General features: G+C 47.5%; 7 non-coding genes and 1 pseudogene across 7 annotated transcripts; all 8 read left to right on the forward strand.

Moving 5' to 3' along the window:
- Window positions 1-766: 766 nt before the first annotated feature.
- Window positions 767-957, forward strand: LOC115407794 (U2 spliceosomal RNA). The gene has a single exon (XR_003933699.1). It is a non-coding gene; the product is annotated as a U2 spliceosomal RNA (small nuclear RNA).
- Window positions 958-2,445: 1,488 nt separating this feature from the next.
- LOC115407780 (U2 spliceosomal RNA) lies at window positions 2,446-2,636 on the forward strand. Its single transcript, XR_003933695.1, has one exon. It is a non-coding gene; the product is annotated as a U2 spliceosomal RNA (small nuclear RNA).
- Window positions 2,637-4,124: 1,488 nt separating this feature from the next.
- Window positions 4,125-4,315, forward strand: LOC115407837 (U2 spliceosomal RNA). Its single transcript, XR_003933710.1, has one exon. It is a non-coding gene; the product is annotated as a U2 spliceosomal RNA (small nuclear RNA).
- A 1,488-nt stretch (window positions 4,316-5,803) lies between these two features.
- On the forward strand, window positions 5,804-5,994 carry LOC115407618 (U2 spliceosomal RNA). The gene has a single exon (XR_003933648.1). It is a non-coding gene; the product is annotated as a U2 spliceosomal RNA (small nuclear RNA).
- A 1,488-nt stretch (window positions 5,995-7,482) lies between these two features.
- Window positions 7,483-7,673, forward strand: LOC115407623 (U2 spliceosomal RNA). Its single transcript, XR_003933649.1, has one exon. It is a non-coding gene; the product is annotated as a U2 spliceosomal RNA (small nuclear RNA).
- Window positions 7,674-9,161: 1,488 nt separating this feature from the next.
- LOC115407630 (U2 spliceosomal RNA) lies at window positions 9,162-9,352 on the forward strand. The gene has a single exon (XR_003933650.1). It is a non-coding gene; the product is annotated as a U2 spliceosomal RNA (small nuclear RNA).
- A 1,487-nt stretch (window positions 9,353-10,839) lies between these two features.
- On the forward strand, window positions 10,840-11,030 carry LOC115407636 (U2 spliceosomal RNA). The gene has a single exon (XR_003933651.1). It is a non-coding gene; the product is annotated as a U2 spliceosomal RNA (small nuclear RNA).
- Window positions 11,031-12,516: 1,486 nt separating this feature from the next.
- Window positions 12,517-12,694, forward strand: LOC115407825 (uncharacterized; annotated as a pseudogene).
- The last annotated feature ends 2,799 nt before the right edge of the window (window positions 12,695-15,493 follow it).

Here is a 15,493-nt window from a genome sequence, read left to right on the forward strand (position 1 = left end):
CCGTTAAAAAACTGCCTGGTGTTTCTTGTCGTTGCGAGTTCTGGTGATGTGTTTGAAGTGGGGGATGTACTTTGTGTGGCAGTACAACGCGTATTCAGAGTTTGTGTGGCGGACATCGGTGGCGCAGCCATCGCTCTCTGCCCGACGGTGCTGTCTCTCTGGTTATTCAACTACGACTTCATAGGGGGCGCTGCAGCGTGGGCCTCTCAGTGCGGTCCTGACAGTGCAGTCTGCGGCACCGCAGGGACACGGCGTACCATTGGCTCGGTGGGCGCAGCAGTCTGAGGCCTGTAGTACTGCTTCACTCCACCAGAGGGCGCCACAGGCACGTCTACCGTGACGCTTACAATGAGGAGTTGAAATTGTCCTGTTTTGTTTTGTTGTATTTATTTATTTATTTATTTATTTATTTATTTATTTTTTTGTCTGTCTGACAAGTTTCTTCCAGCATGTCGGATCAAATCTAAATTACTTCCCGAACTCATGCATTTGACGGTCACAGAGATGATTATGTGTTTGATGAAGACATGAGCATTCATGTGTCGGGACCAAGATCCCTCGACTTTCTACTGGACCAGAATGGAGCACGTGACTACAGACGCAGACTGCCAGCATAAAGTAAACCCTCCTGACTGTCCTTTAAAGTCGTGGGATCGGCGGCAGGATGCTCAGACTGTAAGTCCTAAATGAAGACGCTCAAGTGTCAGACCGGAAGTCACTGTGTCAGTACGGACAATGACGTCCTCCCTTGGGACGCGTCGTCAGTATCGCTTCTCGGCCTTTTGGCTAAGATCAAGTGTAGTATCTGTTCTTATCAGTTTAGTATCTGATACGTCCCCTATCTGGGGACTATATATTAAATTGGTTTTTGGAACAGGGAGATGGAATAGGGGCTTGCTCCGTCCACTCCACGCATCGACCTGGTATTGCAGTACTTCCGGGAGCGGTGCACCCCCCACACCCTCTGTGGTCGAAGGAAATTTTGTGAGTTGCTGCTCATGTGTGCACAGCGGCGGGTTACGTTTGACTCTTAGGTCAAGGCCTCTGAGGTTCTTCTGTAACGTCGTGCTAGTATTTTAAGTTCACCCCAGTGTAATGTCAATAAGTCCCAGATTATTGAAAGTCGTTGCTGACAGTGCTGTCTTTGAGATGCTCAGTTATTTGTCGCTGTGATTTTCTTCTGTTTATTCTTATCCTTGTTGTTGTTGTTGTTGTTGTTGAGTGTTTTCGCTAAGGCATTTGTATTTTCAAGTCTAAGCGACTTTTACCGTCTGAGTCATTTTCAGAAAACATTTGTTGGCGTGTATGAGTTGGATGCATTCTGATACACACGCGACTGCATTTTCATGCAGTGACATTTCTACACCACTTGGGGGCGCCGGCGTCGAAGGAGAGAGCCGGAGACGGAGCACCAAGTGGAGCCCATGTCTTTTTGTAAGTTCGTATTTACTAGCTGTCCTGGATTTGTCTTTTTGCTCCTCAAAACTGCATGTTTAATTTTGACTTAACTAGTTATTTCTCACTGTCAACTAGTACTCAGAAGCGAAAACTTGCAGTATTTGTACGAAACGAGTAAACTCGTCGGTGTCATTTGCGCGTTTACTGGAGTTTTCGTACAGCTCTGCAAAAATCCTGCGGAGGCGCTCAAGACAAGGCCTCTTAATGGTGAACTCTGTTGATGCGCCGTTAAAAAACTGCTTGGTGTTTCTTGTCGTTGCGAGTTCTGGTGATGTGTTTGAAGTGGGGGCTGTACTTTGTGTGGCAGTACAACGCGTATTCAGAGTTTGTGTGGCGGACATCGGTGGCGCAGCCATCGCTCTCTGCCCGACGGTGCTGTCTCTCCGGTTATTCAACTACGACTTCATAGGGGGCGCTGCAGCGTGGGCCTCTCAGTGCGGTCCTGACAGTGCAGTCTGCGGCACCGCAGGGACACGGCGTACCATTGGCTCGGTGGGCGCAGCAGTCTGAGGCCTGTAGTACTGCTTCACTCCACCAGAGGGCGCCACAGGCACGTCTACCGTGACGCTTACAATGAGGAGTTGAAATTGTCCTGTTTTGTTTTGTTTTATTTATTTATTTGTTTATTTGTGTATTTATTTTTTTGTCTGTCTGACAAGTTTCTTCCAGCATGTCGGATCAAATCTAAATTAATTCCCGAACTCATGCATTTGACGGTCACAGAGATGATTATGTGTTTGATGAAGACATGAGCATTCATGTGTCGGGACCAAGATCCCTCGACTTTCTACTGGACCAGAATGGAGCACGTGACTACAGACGCAGACTGCCAGCATAAAGTAAACCCTCCTGACTGTCCTTTAAAGTCGTGGGATCGGCGGCAGGATGCTCAGACTGTAAGTCCTAAATGAAGACGCTCAAGTGTCAGACCGGAAGTCACTGTGTCAGTACGGACAATGACGTCCTCCCTTGGGACGCGTCGTCAGTATCGCTTCTCGGCCTTTTGGCTAAGATCAAGTGTAGTATCTGTTCTTATCAGTTTAATATCTGATACGTCCCCTATCTGGGGACTATATATTAAATTGGTTTTTGGAACAGGGAGATGGAATAGGGGCTTGCTCCGTCCACTCCACGCATCGACCTGGTATTGCACTACTTCCGGGAGCGGTGCACCCCCCACACCCTCTGTGGTCGAAGGAAATTTTGTGAGTTGCTGCTCATGTGTGCACAGCGGCGGGTTACGTTTGACTCTTAGGTCAAGGCCTCTGAGGTTCTTCTGTAACGTCGTGCTAGTATTTTAAGTTCACCCCAGTGTAATGTCAATAAGTCCCAGATTATTGAAAGTCGTTGCTGACAGTGCTGTCTTTGAGATGCTCAGTTATTTGTCGCTGTGATTTTCTTCTGTTTATTCTTATCCTTGTTGTTGTTGTTGTTGTTGTTGAGTGTTTTCGCTAAGGCATTTGTATTTTCAAGTCTAAGCGACTTTTACCGTCTGAGTCATTTTCAGAAAACATTTGTTGGCGTGTATGAGTTGGATGCATTCTGATACACACGCGACTGCATTTTCATGCAGTGACATTTCTACACCACTTGGGGGCGCCGGCGTCGAAGGAGAGAGCCGGAGACGGAGCACCAAGTGGAGCCCATGTCTTTTTGTAAGTTCGTATTTACTAGCTGTCCTGGATTTGTCTTTTTGCTCCTCAAAACTGCATGTTTAATTTTGACTTAACTAGTTATTTCTCACTGTCAACTAGTACTCAGAAGCGAAAACTTGCAGTATTTGTACGAAACGAGTAAACTCGTCGGTGTCATTTGCGCGTTTACTGGAGTTTTCGTACAGCTCTGCAAAAATCCTGCGGAGGCGCTCAAGACAAGGCCTCTTAATGGTGAACTCTGTTGATGCGCCGTTAAAAAACTGCTTGGTGTTTCTTGTCGTTGCGAGTTCTGGTGATGTGTTTGAAGTGGGGGCTGTACTTTGTGTGGCAGTACAACGCGTATTCAGAGTTTGTGTGGCGGACATCGGTGGCGCAGCCATCGCTCTCTGCCCGACGGTGCTGTCTCTCCGGTTATTCAACTACGACTTCATAGGGGGCGCTGCAGCGTGGGCCTCTCAGTGCGGTCCTGACAGTGCAGTCTGCGGCACCGCAGGGACACGGCGTACCATTGGCTCGGTGGGCGCAGCAGTCTGAGGCCTGTAGTACTGCTTCACTCCACCAGAGGGCGCCACAGGCACGTCTACCGTGACGCTTACAATGAGGAGTTGAAATTGTCCTGTTTTGTTTTGTTTTATTTATTTATTTGTTTATTTGTGTATTTATTTTTTTGTCTGTCTGACAAGTTTCTTCCAGCATGTCGGATCAAATCTAAATTAATTCCCGAACTCATGCATTTGACGGTCACAGAGATGATTATGTGTTTGATGAAGACATGAGCATTCATGTGTCGGGACCAAGATCCCTCGACTTTCTACTGGACCAGAATGGAGCACGTGACTACAGACGCAGACTGCCAGCATAAAGTAAACCCTCCTGACTGTCCTTTAAAGTCGTGGGATCGGCGGCAGGATGCTCAGACTGTAAGTCCTAAATGAAGACGCTCAAGTGTCAGACCGGAAGTCACTGTGTCAGTACGGACAATGACGTCCTCCCTTGGGACGCGTCGTCAGTATCGCTTCTCGGCCTTTTGGCTAAGATCAAGTGTAGTATCTGTTCTTATCAGTTTAATATCTGATACGTCCCCTATCTGGGGACTATATATTAAATTGGTTTTTGGAACAGGGAGATGGAATAGGGGCTTGCTCCGTCCACTCCACGCATCGACCTGGTATTGCAGTACTTCCGGGAGCGGTGCACCCCCCACACCCTCTGTGGTCGAAGGAAATTTTGTGAGTTGCTGCTCATGTGTGCACAGCGGCGGGTTACGTTTGACTCTTAGGTCAAGGCCTCTGAGGTTCTTCTGTAACGTCGTGCTAGTATTTTAAGTTCACCCCAGTGTAATGTCAATAAGTCCCAGATTATTGAAAGTCGTTGCTGACAGTGCTGTCTTTGAGATGCTCAGTTATTTGTCGCTGTGATTTTCTTCTGTTTATTCTTATCCTTGTTGTTGTTGTTGTTGTTGTTGAGTGTTTTCGCTAAGGCATTTGTATTTTCAAGTCTAAGCGACTTTTACCGTCTGAGTCATTTTCAGAAAACATTTGTTGGCGTGTATGAGTTGGATGCATTCTGATACACACGCGACTGCATTTTCATGCAGTGACATTTCTACACCACTTGGGGGCGCCGGCGTCGAAGGAGAGAGCCGGAGACGGAGCACCAAGTGGAGCCCATGTCTTTTTGTAAGTTCGTATTTACTAGCTGTCCTGGATTTGTCTTTTTGCTCCTCAAAACTGCATGTTTAATTTTGACTTAACTAGTTATTTCTCACTGTCAACTAGTACTCAGAAGCGAAAACTTGCAGTATTTGTACGAAACGAGTAAACTCGTCGGTGTCATTTGCGCGTTTACTGGAGTTTTCGTACAGCTCTGCAAAAATCCTGCGGAGGCGCTCAAGACAAGGCCTCTTAATGGTGAACTCTGTTGATGCGCCGTTAAAAAACTGCTTGGTGTTTCTTGTCGTTGCGAGTTCTGGTGATGTGTTTGAAGTGGGGGCTGTACTTTGTGTGGCAGTACAACGCGTATTCAGAGTTTGTGTGGCGGACATCGGTGGCGCAGCCATCGCTCTCTGCCCGACGGTGCTGTCTCTCCGGTTATTCAACTACGACTTCATAGGGGGCGCTGCAGCGTGGGCCTCTCAGTGCGGTCCTGACAGTGCAGTCTGCGGCACCGCAGGGACACGGCGTACCATTGGCTCGGTGGGCGCAGCAGTCTGAGGCCTGTAGTACTGCTTCACTCCACCAGAGGGCGCCACAGGCACGTCTACCGTGACGCTTACAATGAGGAGTTGAAATTGTCCTGTTTTGTTTTGTTTTATTTATTTATTTGTTTATTTGTGTATTTATTTTTTTGTCTGTCTGACAAGTTTCTTCCAGCATGTCGGATCAAATCTAAATTAATTCCCGAACTCATGCATTTGACGGTCACAGAGATGATTATGTGTTTGATGAAGACATGAGCATTCATGTGTCGGGACCAAGATCCCTCGACTTTCTACTGGACCAGAATGGAGCACGTGACTACAGACGCAGACTGCCAGCATAAAGTAAACCCTCCTGACTGTCCTTTAAAGTCGTGGGATCGGCGGCAGGATGCTCAGACTGTAAGTCCTAAATGAAGACGCTCAAGTGTCAGACCGGAAGTCACTGTGTCAGTACGGACAATGACGTCCTCCCTTGGGACGCGTCGTCAGTATCGCTTCTCGGCCTTTTGGCTAAGATCAAGTGTAGTATCTGTTCTTATCAGTTTAATATCTGATACGTCCCCTATCTGGGGACTATATATTAAATTGGTTTTTGGAACAGGGAGATGGAATAGGGGCTTGCTCCGTCCACTCCACGCATCGACCTGGTATTGCAGTACTTCCGGGAGCGGTGCACCCCCCACACCCTCTGTGGTCGAAGGAAATTTTGTGAGTTGCTGCTCATGTGTGCACAGCGGCGGGTTACGTTTGACTCTTAGGTCAAGGCCTCTGAGGTTCTTCTGTAACGTCGTGCTAGTATTTTAAGTTCACCCCAGTGTAATGTCAATAAGTCCCAGATTATTGAAAGTCGTTGCTGACAGTGCTGTCTTTGAGATGCTCAGTTATTTGTCGCTGTGATTTTCTTCTGTTTATTCTTATCCTTGTTGTTGTTGTTGTTGTTGTTGAGTGTTTTCGCTAAGGCATTTGTATTTTCAAGTCTAAGCGACTTTTACCGTCTGAGTCATTTTCAGAAAACATTTGTTGGCGTGTATGAGTTGGATGCATTCTGATACACACGCGACTGCATTTTCATGCAGTGACATTTCTACACCACTTGGGGGCGCCGGCGTCGAAGGAGAGAGCCGGAGACGGAGCACCAAGTGGAGCCCATGTCTTTTTGTAAGTTCGTATTTACTAGCTGTCCTGGATTTGTCTTTTTGCTCCTCAAAACTGCATGTTTAATTTTGACTTAACTAGTTATTTCTCACTGTCAACTAGTACTCAGAAGCGAAAACTTGCAGTATTTGTACGAAACGAGTAAACTCGTCGGTGTCATTTGCGCGTTTACTGGAGTTTTCGTACAGCTCTGCAAAAATCCTGCGGAGGCGCTCAAGACAAGGCCTCTTAATGGTGAACTCTGTTGATGCGCCGTTAAAAAACTGCTTGGTGTTTCTTGTCGTTGCGAGTTCTGGTGATGTGTTTGAAGTGGGGGCTGTACTTTGTGTGGCAGTACAACGCGTATTCAGAGTTTGTGTGGCGGACATCGGTGGCGCAGCCATCGCTCTCTGCCCGACGGTGCTGTCTCTCCGGTTATTCAACTACGACTTCATAGGGGGCGCTGCAGCGTGGGCCTCTCAGTGCGGTCCTGACAGTGCAGTCTGCGGCACCGCAGGGACACGGCGTACCATTGGCTCGGTGGGCGCAGCAGTCTGAGGCCTGTAGTACTGCTTCACTCCACCAGAGGGCGCCACAGGCACGTCTACCGTGACGCTTACAATGAGGAGTTGAAATTGTCCTGTTTTGTTTTGTTTTATTTATTTATTTGTTTATTTGTGTATTTATTTTTTTGTCTGTCTGACAAGTTTCTTCCAGCATGTCGGATCAAATCTAAATTAATTCCCGAACTCATGCATTTGACGGTCACAGAGATGATTATGTGTTTGATGAAGACATGAGCATTCATGTGTCGGGACCAAGATCCCTCGACTTTCTACTGGACCAGAATGGAGCACGTGACTACAGACGCAGACTGCCAGCATAAAGTAAACCCTCCTGACTGTCCTTTAAAGTCGTGGGATCGGCGGCAGGATGCTCAGACTGTAAGTCCTAAATGAAGACGCTCAAGTGTCAGACCGGAAGTCACTGTGTCAGTACGGACAATGACGTCCTCCCTTGGGACGCGTCGTCAGTATCGCTTCTCGGCCTTTTGGCTAAGATCAAGTGTAGTATCTGTTCTTATCAGTTTAATATCTGATACGTCCCCTATCTGGGGACTATATATTAAATTGGTTTTTGGAACAGGGAGATGGAATAGGGGCTTGCTCCGTCCACTCCACGCATCGACCTGGTATTGCAGTACTTCCGGGAGCGGTGCACCCCCCACACCCTCTGTGGTCGAAGGAAATTTTGTGAGTTGCTGCTCATGTGTGCACAGCGGCGGGTTACGTTTGACTCTTAGGTCAAGGCCTCTGAGGTTCTTCTGTAACGTCGTGCTAGTATTTTAAGTTCACCCCAGTGTAATGTCAATAAGTCCCAGATTATTGAAAGTCGTTGCTGACAGTGCTGTCTTTGAGATGCTCAGTTATTTGTCGCTGTGATTTTCTTCTGTTTATTCTTATCCTTGTTGTTGTTGTTGTTGTTGTTGAGTGTTTTCGCTAAGGCATTTGTATTTTCAAGTCTAAGCGACTTTTACCGTCTGAGTCATTTTCAGAAAACATTTGTTGGCGTGTATGAGTTGGATGCATTCTGATACACACGCGACTGCATTTTCATGCAGTGACATTTCTACACCACTTGGGGGCGCCGGCGTCGAAGGAGAGAGCCGGAGACGGAGCACCAAGTGGAGCCCATGTCTTTTTGTAAGTTCGTATTTACTAGCTGTCCTGGATTTGTCTTTTTGCTCCTCAAAACTGCATGTTTAATTTTGACTTAACTAGTTATTTCTCACTGTCAACTAGTACTCAGAAGCGAAAACTTGCAGTATTTGTACGAAACGAGTAAACTCGTCGGTGTCATTTGCGCGTTTACTGGAGTTTTCGTACAGCTCTGCAAAAATCCTGCGGAGGCGCTCAAGACAAGGCCTCTTAATGGTGAACTCTGTTGATGCGCCGTTAAAAAACTGCTTGGTGTTTCTTGTCGTTGCGAGTTCTGGTGATGTGTTTGAAGTGGGGGCTGTACTTTGTGTGGCAGTACAACGCGTATTCAGAGTTTGTGTGGCGGACATCGGTGGCGCAGCCATCGCTCTCTGCCCGACGGTGCTGTCTCTCCGGTTATTCAACTACGACTTCATAGGGGGCGCTGCAGCGTGGGCCTCTCAGTGCGGTCCTGACAGTGCAGTCTGCGGCACCGCAGGGACACGGCGTACCATTGGCTCGGTGGGCGCAGCAGTCTGAGGCCTGTAGTACTGCTTCACTCCACCAGAGGGCGCCACAGGCACGTCTACCGTGACGCTTACAATGAGGAGTTGAAATTGTCCTGTTTTGTTTTGTTTTATTTATTTATTTGTTTATTTGTGTATTTATTTTTTTGTCTGTCTGACAAGTTTCTTCCAGCATGTCGGATCAAATCTAAATTAATTCCCGAACTCATGCATTTGACGGTCACAGAGATGATTATGTGTTTGATGAAGACATGAGCATTCATGTGTCGGGACCAAGATCCCTCGACTTTCTACTGGACCAGAATGGAGCACGTGACTACAGACGCAGACTGCCAGCATAAAGTAAACCCTCCTGACTGTCCTTTAAAGTCGTGGGATCGGCGGCAGGATGCTCAGACTGTAAGTCCTAAATGAAGACGCTCAAGTGTCAGACCGGAAGTCACTGTGTCAGTACGGACAATGACGTCCTCCCTTGGGACGCGTCGTCAGTATCGCTTCTCGGCCTTTTGGCTAAGATCAAGTGTAGTATCTGTTCTTATCAGTTTAATATCTGATACGTCCCCTATCTGGGGACTATATATTAAATTGGTTTTTGGAACAGGGAGATGGAATAGGGGCTTGCTCCGTCCACTCCACGCATCGACCTGGTATTGCAGTACTTCCGGGAGCGGTGCACCCCCCACACCCTCTGTGGTCGAAGGAAATTTTGTGAGTTGCTGCTCATGTGTGCACAGCGGCGGGTTACGTTTGACTCTTAGGTCAAGGCCTCTGAGGTTCTTCTGTAACGTCGTGCTAGTATTTTAAGTTCACCCCAGTGTAATGTCAATAAGTCCCAGATTATTGAAAGTCGTTGCTGACAGTGCTGTCTTTGAGATGCTCAGTTATTTGTCGCTGTGATTTTCTTCTGTTTATTCTTATCCTTGTTGTTGTTGTTGTTGTTGTTGAGTGTTTTCGCTAAGGCATTTGTATTTTCAAGTCTAAGCGACTTTTACCGTCTGAGTCATTTTCAGAAAACATTTGTTGGCGTGTATGAGTTGGATGCATTCTGATACACACGCGACTGCATTTTCATGCAGTGACATTTCTACACCACTTGGGGGCGCCGGCGTCGAAGGAGAGAGCCGGAGACGGAGCACCAAGTGGAGCCCATGTCTTTTTGTAAGTTCGTATTTACTAGCTGTCCTGGATTTGTCTTTTTGCTCCTCAAAACTGCATGTTTAATTTTGACTTAACTAGTTATTTCTCACTGTCAACTAGTACTCAGAAGCGAAAACTTGCAGTATTTGTACGAAACGAGTAAACTCGTCGGTGTCATTTGCGCGTTTACTGGAGTTTTCGTACAGCTCTGCAAAAATCCTGCGGAGGCGCTCAAGACAAGGCCTCTTAATGGTGAACTCTGTTGATGCGCCGTTAAAAAACTGCTTGGTGTTTCTTGTCGTTGCGAGTTCTGGTGATGTGTTTGAAGTGGGGGCTGTACTTTGTGTGGCAGTACAACGCGTATTCAGAGTTTGTGTGGCGGACATCGGTGGCGCAGCCATCGCTCTCTGCCCGACGGTGCTGTCTCTCCGGTTATTCAACTACGACTTCATAGGGGGCGCTGCAGCGTGGGCCTCTCAGTGCGGTCCTGACAGTGCAGTCTGCGGCACCGCAGGGACACGGCGTACCATTGGCTCGGTGGGCGCAGCAGTCTGAGGCCTGTAGTACTGCTTCACTCCACCAGAGGGCGCCACAGGCACGTCTACCGTGACGCTTACAATGAGGAGTTGAAATTGTCCTGTTTTGTTTTGTTTTATTTATTTATTTGTTTATTTGTGTATTTATTTTTTGTCTGTCTGACAAGTTTCTTCCAGCATGTCGGATCAAATCTAAATTAATTCCCGAACTCATGCATTTGACGGTCACAGAGATGATTATGTGTTTGATGAAGACATGAGCATTCATGTGTCGGGACCAAGATCCCTCGACTTTCTACTGGACCAGAATGGAGCACGTGACTACAGACGCAGACTGCCAGCATAAAGTAAACCCTCCTGACTGTCCTTTAAAGTCGTGGGATCGGCGGCAGGATGCTCAGACTGTAAGTCCTAAATGAAGACGCTCAAGTGTCAGACCGGAAGTCACTGTGTCAGTACGGACAATGACGTCCTCCCTTGGGACGCGTCGTCAGTATCGCTTCTCGGCCTTTTGGCTAAGATCAAGTGTAGTATCTGTTCTTATCAGTTTAATATCTGATACGTCCCCTATCTGGGGACTATATATTAAATTGGTTTTTGGAACAGGGAGATGGAATAGGGGCTTGCTCCGTCCACTCCACGCATCGACCTGGTATTGCAGTACTTCCGGGAGCGGTGCACCCCCCACACCCTCTGTGGTCGAAGGAAATTTTGTGAGTTGCTGCTCATGTGTGCACAGCGGCGGGTTACGTTTGACTCTTAGGTCAAGGCCTCTGAGGTTCTTCTGTAACGTCGTGCTAGTATTTTAAGTTCACCCCAGTGTAATGTCAATAAGTCCCAGATTATTGAAAGTCGTTGCTGACAGTGCTGTCTTTGAGATGCTCAGTTATTTGTCGCTGTGATTTTCTTCTGTTTATTCTTATCCTTGTTGTTGTTGTTGTTGTTGTTGAGTGTTTTCGCTAAGGCATTTGTATTTTCAAGTCTAAGCGACTTTTACCGTCTGAGTCATTTTCAGAAAACATTTGTTGGCGTGTATGAGTTGGATGCATTCTGATACACACGCGACTGCATTTTCATGCAGTGACATTTCTACACCACTTGGGGGCGCCGGCGTCGAAGGAGAGAGCCGGAGACGGAGCACCAAGTGGAGCCCATGTCTTTTTGTAAGTTCGTATTTACTAGCTGTCCTGGATTTGTCTTTTTGCTCCTCAAAACTGCATGTTTAATTTTGACTTAACTAGTTATTTCTCACTGTCAACTAGTACTCAGAAGCGAAAACTTGCAGTATTTGTACGAAACGAGTAAACTCGTCGGTGTCATTTGCGCGTTTACTGGAGTTTTCGTACAGCTCTGCAAAAATCCTGCGGAGGCGCTCAAGACAAGGCCTCTTAATGGTGAACTCTGTTGATGCGCCGTTAAAAAACTGCTTGGTGTTTCTTGTCGTTGCGAGTTCTGGTGATGTGTTTGAAGTGGGGGCTGTACTTTGTGTGGCAGTACAACGCGTATTCAGAGTTTGTGTGGCGGACATCGGTGGCGCAGCCATCGCTCTCTGCCCGACGGTGCTGTCTCTCCGGTTATTCAACTACGACTTCATAGGGGGCGCTGCAGCGTGGGCCTCTCAGTGCGGTCCTGACAGTGCAGTCTGCGGCACCGCAGGGACACGGCGTACCATTGGCTCGGTGGGCGCAGCAGTCTGAGGCCTGTAGTACTGCTTCACTCCACCAGAGGGCGCCACAGGCACGTCTACCGTGACGCTTACAATGAGGAGTTGAAATTGTCCTGTTTTGTTTTGTTTTATTTATTTATTTGTTATTTGTGTATTTATTTTTTGTCTGTCTGACAAGTTTCTTCCAGCATGTCGGATCAAATCTAAATTAATTCCCGAACTCATGCATTTGACGGTCACAGAGATGATTATGTGTTTGATGAAGACATGAGCATTCATGTGTCGGGACCAAGATCCCTCGACTTTCTACTGGACCAGAATGGAGCACGTGACTACAGACGCAGACTGCCAGCATAAAGTAAACCCTCCTGACTGTCCTTTAAAGTCGTGGGATCGGCGGCAGGATGCTCAGACTGTAAGTCCTAAATGAAGACGCTCAAGTGTCAGACCGGAAGTCACTGTGTCAGTACGGACAATGACGTCCTCCCTTGGGACGCGTCGTCAGTATCGCTTCTCGGCCTTTTGGCTAAGATCAAGTGTAGTATCTGTTCTTATCAGTTTAATATCTGATACGTCCCCTATCTGGGGACTATATATTAAATTGGTTTTTGGAATAGGGGCTTGCTCCGTCCACTCCACGCATCGACCTGGTATTGCAGTACTTCCGGGAGCGGTGCACCCCCCACACCCTCTGTGGTCGAAGGAAATTTTGTGAGTTGCTGCTCATGTGTGCACAGCGGCGGGTTACATTTGACTCTTAGGTCAAGGCCTCTGAGGTTCTTCTGTAACGTCGTGCTAGTATTTTAAGTTCACCCCAGTGTAATGTCAATAAGTCCCAGATTATTGAAAGTCGTTGCTGACAGTGCTGTCTTTGAGATGCTCAGTTATTTGTCGCTGTGATTTTCTTCTGTTTATTCTTATCCTTGTTGTTGTTGTTGTTGTTGTTGAGTGTTTTCGCTAAGGCATTTGTATTTTCAAGTCTAAGCGACTTTTACCGTCTGAGTCATTTTCAGAAAACATTTGTTGGCGTGTATGAGTTGGATGCATTCTGATACACACGCGACTGCATTTTCATGCAGTGACATTTCTACACCACTTGGGGGCGCCGGCGTCGAAGGAGAGAGCCGGAGACGGAGCACCAAGTGGAGCCCATGTCTTTTTGTAAGTTCGTATTTACTAGCTGTCCTGGATTTGTCTTTTTGCTCCTCAAAACTGCATGTTTAATTTTGACTTAACTAGTTATTTCTCACTGTCAACTAGTACTCAGAAGCGAAAACTTGCAGTATTTGTACGAAACGAGTAAACTCGTCGGTGTCATTTGCGCGTTTACTGGAGTTTTCGTACAGCTCTGCAAAAATCCTGCGGAGGCGCTCAAGACAAGGCCTCTTAATGGTGAACTCTGTTGATGCGCCGTTAAAAAACTGCTTGGTGTTTCTTGTCGTTGCGAGTTCTGGTGATGTGTTTGAAGTGGGGGCTGTACTTTGTGTGGCAGTACAACGCGTATTCAGAGTTTGTGTGGCGGACATCGGTGGCGCAGCCATCGCTCTCTGCCCGACGGTGCTGTCTCTCCGGTTATTCAACTACGACTTCATAGGGGGCGCTGCAGCGTGGGCCTCTCAGTGCGGTCCTGACAGTGCAGTCTGCGGCACCGCAGGGACACGGCGTACCATTGGCTCGGTGGGCGCAGCAGTCTGAGGCCTGTAGTACTGCTTCACTCCACCAGAGGGCGCCACAGGCACGTCTACCGTGACGCTTACAATGAGGAGTTGAAATTGTCCTGTTTTGTTTTGTTTTATTTATTTATTTGTTTATTTGTGTATTTATTTTTTTGTCTGTCTGACAAGTTTCTTCCAGCATGTCGGATCAAATCTAAATTAATTCCCGAACTCATGCATTTGACGGTCACAGAGATGATTATGTGTTTGATGAAGACATGAGCATTCATGTGTCGGGACCAAGATCCCTCGACTTTCTACTGGACCAGAATGGAGCACGTGACTACAGACGCAGACTGCCAGCATAAAGTAAACCCTCCTGACTGTCCTTTAAAGTCGTGGGATCGGCGGCAGGATGCTCAGACTGTAAGTCCTAAATGAAGACGCTCAAGTGTCAGACCGGAAGTCACTGTGTCAGTACGGACAATGACGTCCTCCCTTGGGACGCGTCGTCAGTATCGCTTCTCGGCCTTTTGGCTAAGACAGCGGTCGCCTCCTTAGGGTGGTGTTTTTGTTGCCTGCTGTGGCCTGAAACACACCAAATAGGAGGTTCATTGTCAGTGTGTGCCTGAGGTAAGTGATCTGCATTTGCACTTTAGTGGTAGGTGAGCACTTTGCTTGAAAGGACTTGCACTGCCTGGGGACTGAGAGGAGCTGTTCTCGTAGCTTCCTTTCAGTCTTCTTTTATTGTTTTTGTAATTTTTTTCACCGTTTTATTTATTTATTGTATTTATTAGTGCTTCTACTTTCAGCTGGTGGTGCCTCCAAAATGTCGGCCAGCTATGCCGGCATGCGGAGGCACCACAGCGTGCGTTTTATCTTCACGGAGACAGAATGGCCACCTGTTTCCATGTCCAGACTTGATTTCTCAAGAAAAATCATCCAAGGCTTGTTTGGCTTCGCTCCCTCTGACCTGAACTGCATCCTGACGCTGCCTTTCAACAAAGGATTTGATGTGAGTTTTTGTACTGCTGCACTTCTGAGAAGGTTCTGGTGTGTGTATGAGGATGAGAAATCCCAGTTGTCTATGTTCACTGTTGAGAAGCTTTCTGACAATGCGTTTAAAACCGTTATTGTCAGAATGTTCAATGAAACTGTGAATGCAGAAGACATTTGTGCGTGGCTGGGTAGATATTGCACTGTTAAAGGCCAGGCTACCAAAGTGAGAGATGAGGACGGCATCTGGAACTGCGCCTGGAGGATCCCCATTTTACAGTGGCAGGATCCCCAGGGCTTCCAGGGCCTGAAACATCTCCCACCCATGATAGTCCTGGGAGAAAACAGAGGCTACATCCACTACCAAGGACAGCCTAAACTCTGCCGTAAGTGTGGCCAGCACGGCCACCTGGCTGAAGCGTGTGTGCAGGTTGTCTGTAGGAAGTGCAGAGAAATTGGTCACATTTTTGAGGAATGTACCAATGGCAGACGGTGCAATCTCTGTGGAGACTCAGACCATCTCTTCAGAGACTGCCCCAAATCTTTTGCCAACAAGTTGAAGGCAGCAAAGGAGCAGGAAAATCAGAGGGAGAAACAAAATGAAGAAAGAGCTGGGCACGAGAAGCAGGTGTGTGAGTTAATTGAACAATTGGTTGTGGAAAACCCTGAAGTCCCTCCAGTCACCGGGATTGGAGGAGAAGGTTCAGGTGAGGCAGCAGAGGGGGAGGGGCCTGCGGCGGCCTCCCCAGGTGAATCCACTGGGGATAACGAGGCCATGCAGGCAGACGGTGGAGCTGTTTCCAGTGGTGAGGAAAACCAGGGTTGCAGTGAT

This window comes from Salarias fasciatus, chromosome 2 (assembly GCF_902148845.1).
Source record: "Salarias fasciatus chromosome 2, fSalaFa1.1, whole genome shotgun sequence".
Classification (NCBI taxonomy): Eukaryota; Metazoa; Chordata; class Actinopteri; order Blenniiformes; family Blenniidae; genus Salarias; species Salarias fasciatus.